At 37.1% G+C, this 6,410-nt stretch overlaps 1 protein-coding gene across 1 annotated transcript in view; it reads right to left on the bottom strand.

Moving 5' to 3' along the window:
• LOC108757088 (synaptic vesicular amine transporter) overlaps positions 1-948 on the bottom strand; it is a 20,293-nt gene extending 19,345 nt beyond the window's left edge. The window contains exon 1 of the mRNA XM_018501417.1: positions 723-948. The gene's annotated coding sequence lies outside the window, so the exon portion shown is untranslated. The remainder of the gene's footprint in view (positions 1-722) is intronic.
• Between the last annotated feature and the right edge of the window lie 5,462 nt (positions 949-6,410).

Genomic DNA, 6,410 nt, shown 5'->3' with positions numbered 1-6,410 from the left:
ATGGTAACCCAATATCTTGAGTTGGATAATATTTCGTTATTTTTAATTATACACTATTTTTAAATATACACTATTAGATATCAAAGGAACAATGGTAACTCAATCTCTTGAGTTGGATGATATTTCATTATTTTTAATTTTCATTAAAATGTAAATTAATCCATTCTGTGATTAGTTTTAGAATAAACATCGTCCATATTAATATGGACGTATGCATTTAGTAAACAATAAATTAAATTCGAATCAAATTTAATATACATTTTCTTGAATTGAATTGTTTAATTTCATTGTTTTAGTCAAATTGACAATATATTGAATAGACGCGATACCAATCTATAGAAATAATTAAAAATAACTCGAATTAGGTATAATTTGACATAAATTTAACAGTTATAAATTTAATAGTGTATGTAAAAAAAAATGAGTGAAATTATATATGTGAACAGTTTAATCAGTAATTTTTTTTCACATTTTTTTTCTTTTAAACCAAAATTCGACTTATTTTTCAATATGGTCTCCTCTTAAAAAGTCACTAACTTATTCAACTGTCCACGTATTAGTGCGTCTCTTCTTAGCGACATACGAATCACTGATTGTGAGTATATTAACGGATCTACTCGATTTATTAATAAATCTTATTTTTATGTACTAGTTTTTCTATACACACATTTTCCACACAAAGTTTATTCGTTAAAAATGACATTTATGAAGGGGATACTCACTGAGATCGGTCGGTTCGGCCGGAGCGAGCGTTCTCCGGTCCTGTATCGCCGCTATCGTTGCTAGCCGTCGAGGCCGCGACCCGGCTGGCGAGGAGTGTCGGGGCACTCCGACAGATATTGCACGGACGATTGAGAGCGATAAGGGCGATAAGGGCGCATCTCACCTCGCTCGTGCCGGCCTGGAGCCGTCGCTCTCTCTGCCCACCACCGTCTGCGTCTCCCGTGCTTCTTCGACGTCCTCTTCTTGATCCTCGAAAAGATCCAGAAGCCCCCAGCCGCCGGCAGAGCGCATGGTCATTGGGTTCCCCGTTTTCCACCCCTTCGCACTTCGCGCCCTCTCGCCCTCCCACCTGTTCGCCATCTCTTTCTCTTTCAGTTCTGCTTCCGCCTCCTGCCTTTTGACTATACATTTCTCTCTCTTCATTGCACACACATACACACACACACACACACACACATGCGCATACAAAACGTTGACACACACCCTTACATGACACGCATGCTAATTTCTTTTTGTTCTCTTCTCTTTCCCTTCTCTTTCCCCTTTTTATCCCATTTCTAAAATAATAACTAAATTTATTCGCTCGTTCCTCTCATTTTCGTTCGTTACTTCTATTTCTCTCGTTCCTCCCCACCTTACAGCCGATGAGTTCCTCTTTCGCGTGGCCTATTTCGACATTACTCTGGTCATTCGTCTCCCTCCACCGAGGCGATTGTTGACGCCCCCATATTGTCTCTGTATCATCCATTCCCTGACGATCCACCCCTTCTCAAATCTGTCAATCTTTAACAGAATCGACGGTATCTATCTGTAGCTATTTATTTATATTTTCTTATTCCACGTCAGTACAGATATTCTTTATCATCAGTAATCAATTTATGATTCTGCGCGATTATCAAATAAAATAAATAATAATAAATAAAATAAGCTTCTTTTTATAATTTAGTTAAATAGAACGAATTGGGATTTGTTGAAATTGAGAATTGTCTCGTAATTTTGTATCTAAATACAAATACATTTCTATTTATATAATAGAATAAATTTCTACGCTCTTATCACATTGTCGAATATAGTGTAGATCTTTTTTGGAAAACAGTAAAAAGGAATAAGAGGTGAATCGATTTATAATTTTCGTCTTAACGCGTAACACACGAATGTAATCAAGATTCTCCGACTTCAGCCGCCTGGGAATGGCGCGATCCGTGCGGAATTTACTTCGAGGCTACAAAGGAATGCAAAGATCGCGAAGAATTCTCTATATGAGTCGTCAACGCCCCTTCGGCTCTTTATTAAAACGGCTCTTATCGCATTCCAGAAACAAAGATAGCGCCGATATATTCGCGCGTCATCGCCATCTATTTTCGACATTCGCGGGTCAACTGAACATTGGTCAACGAAGAAACGCGAGATGGAAATTCTTCCACTGCGCGTGAGTGCGTTACGTTTGTTAAGAGACAGGTAAATAAACGAGCCAACCCCCTTCGCGCGGTGGACTTCCCAGAAAGTCGTTCTCGTTGCCAGTTTGCCACCTGTGGAGTCGAACGCGAAAGCAATATAGAAATTCCAGGCAGGAAGTGAATTCACTTGTTGATTTTAGGAAACTCCTGAGGAAAACACACGAGGTGCAACTTGTTGCTAAAGGAATCATCGCTAATCAGTTTTAGCCGTAAAGTTTTACATAGGGATGGATGGTGGGTGATTAATGAAGTAAGAAAATCTGGAGATAGGAGATTATATCATTGAAATAACGAGAGCATCCAAGTAGATCGAATTAATATTGCCTAGGGTCAACTTCGTCAGCGATCTCTTCGCTAATTATCTCAATTAATAATTTTAGCGTTTAAATTGAGGATAATTTAGATTATCGTTATACTCGCACGTATATAAATATTTTTTATAACATTACTCGGCAAAATCGAAATCGCAGGTGATATTTTTTTAAATATATATTTCCGTGGATCTGTTTGGAATCTTATTGAAACGTGCATTTATTGTAAAGTACATTGTATGATTTATAATATCAAAAAAAGATTAATATTTGTGAATAAGAAACAATTAAAGCCCCCTAGGAGGTTTTTGTTCCATTTTGGGGTTTATTGACTTGATAATCTTGATAATCAACTCTTGATTTGGGCTTTCTACAGCTTATTTTTAGTACAGCTCCATTTTTACAAAGATCCAATTTCACAAAGAACGAACGATGACGAGGAGTAAACGACGATGTTCCTTACTTGTAACTTACGTTATTCTGTCAATTTACAGTTTTATTACTTTTTGAATAGTACGTGTAAATAAATAATCAAGCTATAGTTCACATCTTTTCCTCGGCTTGAATAAATCTTGTGATTGAATCCTAGAATCGGCTGTCATCCGATGACATCTATATAACAGGATAAAAGATTATATTAGCGTTTTACTAATTTTTTAATATTAGCGTGACATTACAAGGTACAAAATTTTCAGCGCATATGTTTACAAAAGTAAACGGGTTAAAAGAACTTAATTATAGATCTTTGAACTTTGCAAGTTAGGAATTAATTTCCCCATTTTCTGATACCTTGTTTCTATACACTGAAAGAAAAAATTGACTGCTACAGCAAATTAGATGGTAAAATATGGCATAACATTTTTAATTGGCTGCCGCAACTAATTAAAAATGCTATAACATATTCAGCCAATCTTTTCTTTCAGTGTATCTTTTAAATTATCTTATACTTTAATAAAGCATCAAATTATCCATAATTTTCGACAAGTGGCACAGCAAATGCGTGAGCGTCATCGAACACAATAGGTGCCAAATAATGCATTGTACGGAAATGGAGATGTTTTGCAAAAGTTTCATCTCCTCCTCAGTGTATAGGGAGCGGGGGATTGAGAGAAAACGTGTAATTGAATGATGCGCAACCCGGGTACTCGATGAATAGAATTCAATGAGTCGACACTACCTGCAAATGTACGGGGACGTCGCGAGTTACGATCCGAACCCGGCCTCTCGCTCGACGTCTTCGCCACGAAAATTGACGCAGTCTTGTCGCGAATTTAATCTTCGAGACGAGGCAGCGGCTGCGGGGTGGTTTCATCCGTTCGAAAGTTCCGTCCATTTTGAGGAACCCAGCTAGCTTCTATCTGTGTCTCGAATCCGATTCGCCATTTTGCGTTGCAGCAAACACATAGATTCGTCGAGTCTCATGTCAAACGTCGCGTAGAGAAGAGATGAAGTAAATTATAAGAAAGTATAGGGATTTAACCTATGTATGCTGCATCTCGCAAGGAACATTGTCGTTGTACTCCTCGAGATGTTTTCACATAAAAAGCATGGTTACGTTAAAAGGAGGCAGGGCCCGTTTGATTCATGTCACTTCTGCCCGCTACGATTTTTTCGAGATAGTTTGCCTATCGAATGACGTTGCTCGTGGCAACTGGCAATCGATCTCACAGCACGTGCTAATTCACGAGAAGCTTTAACCGTTCAATGAGTTCAATCACGTCATTCCATAAAATCATTAGTCTTCACATCCCCTCACATCCGTCACATCCCCTCGAACGAAACTAAGCACATCAATGAGATAATATGGTTGAGCTTTGAAAGTTTTCGATAAAATTTATGTATTTTAGATTATGGAATAAATTGGCTCCTGCGGTAAATTTCTATTTCTTTTGATTATGAAATCAGATTGATTTTAATAAAAATAGCTTATATATAATTGAAGAAACGATTTTGCTTAATTTTAATTTAGCTAAAAATTTAGCTACATACAGATCTAAAAATAATTTTGTTGGATCATCAAAACAATTTTGTAGAAATCTCAAGCATGATAAGCAATGCTGCAAAATATTTTGCCATTCTACCAACCAGTTTAACGTCCTATATAATTATTGAGATAACAAATTATATAATTATTGAGTCTAACAAAATTATTTCAGAGATTATTATAAGCACTTAAAAGTAAGATAACATATCATAAAGTAATCAAGCGAACTATAAATATTTTAACCAGCGGATAGGTTCCCTTCGAATTGCACGCTTCTATGAGTACGTTTGGCAGAAAATCAACATCTTGTCGATCGACAGTTGATTTCATATTGCGCGATTTTTAATCTCTACGGAGAAAAGTCGAATTTCGATGAAAAGCGAATTCGATTTGCTCTCGATAGAGAGAGGGAGAGAAAGAAAGATGGACAAGCGCGCGTCGGGTCGCAATTTTTAATTTTTCAGACGATAGCGAATAGCTTCCCACGCGCGAGATGATGTCGATTCGCCGTAGCATGGCGTCGATGGATTTCATTAACTCGAAGAACCCGCGCTTCGTTCAACATTGAACGAACGAACGAACGAACGAACGAACGAACGAACGAACGAACTAACGGTGGTATGCGAAGATGACAACGCGCACTCTCGCGGTCGGTCTATCATTCCGCTGAAAATCGTGGAATTTCTTTATTGTTCGCCACGGCATCGAGGGGTTCTGGGCTTTCCTTCCGGAACGTCTCTTTCTCTCTCTCTCTCTCTCTCTCTCTCTCTCTCTCTCTCTCTCTCTCTCTCTCTATCTCCTCTTATCCCTCTTGCCCTATCTCTTGCCCGCCACCTTCTCGTACGAGACGACGCCGTCACCCGCAGATGCTGCTCTCAACCCTGCACCACTATAATTAATACGGCAGCGAACGTTCCGGGAAACGCAGTCTCGTAAAGTTAATTCAATTCGCGCGAAACGTAAGCGGTCTCCGGTTTTTTCCAAGGGGTGTACTTCCTCGAAGGAGATACGAAAGACTTCGAAAGGGCGCGCTCCTCATGCGCTGCAGCGAGGATGTTGCGGCGAATTGAGACTTTAATCGTCGGATTACTCGGCGTGAATAACATTTTTCGTTCAGGGAAGGGAAACATGATAATAGGTGATGTAATTAGGATAGGATAAAATAAATAGTAAAAGAAGGTGACATATTGGATACTACACTAGGAAAAATGTTTCTATATGAATCAAAATTTTATTCTAATAAAAAAAATTTAATTTAAATGTATTGAACAGAAATTTTTGTTAAAATGTACGGAATAAAATTGTAATTTTACATAAACTAAATTGTTTAGTTGATATAAACAAGTATTTTTGTTATCCACAAAGCGAAGAAATTATTTTGCAAAAGCAACTAAATTTTTTGTTACATAAACAAATTATTTAATTGCTGCTAAAAATGCCTCAACTAAATAGTTTCGCTAAGGGCACTAGATTTTTTTTCCTAGTGTATGACTGAAACATTTATCGATTGTGGTAGTATATTTAAGACATAGATAAAAGATAGAAAAGCAATAATAAGGATAGAAAGGGTAGAAAGGATAGAGAGATAGGAAGTAGAGCAATAAGCAATTATAGTAAGAAAGCGTGTGAGGAAGATATGAATGAGTAAGGTATAAAGAAAAAATATTAATTGAATAACCGGAATTCTGGAAAATGAACAATTCAAAATTCTGGTTAAGTCTATTAGATTTCTGGTTAAATCTACTAGAATTCTAATAGATTTGTCTAAGGAAATTCTGAATGTTATTTATCTGAAGTAGAGAAGAGTTCTAAATAGAATTCTAGTAGATTCAGAATTCTGGATCGTTTATTTTTCATCAGAATTTCAGTTAATTCAACCAAATATTTTTCTTCATATAGGAACAATGTTTGGAAACTAGTCCCTAAATATTAAAT

This window comes from Trachymyrmex septentrionalis, unplaced genomic scaffold, assembly GCF_001594115.1.
Source record: "Trachymyrmex septentrionalis isolate Tsep2-gDNA-1 unplaced genomic scaffold, Tsep1.0 scaffold132, whole genome shotgun sequence".
NCBI classification, from domain to species: domain Eukaryota; kingdom Metazoa; phylum Arthropoda; class Insecta; order Hymenoptera; family Formicidae; genus Trachymyrmex; species Trachymyrmex septentrionalis.
Note: the sequence above shows the minus strand (reverse complement) of the source record. Positions and strands in the feature narration are given on the sequence as shown.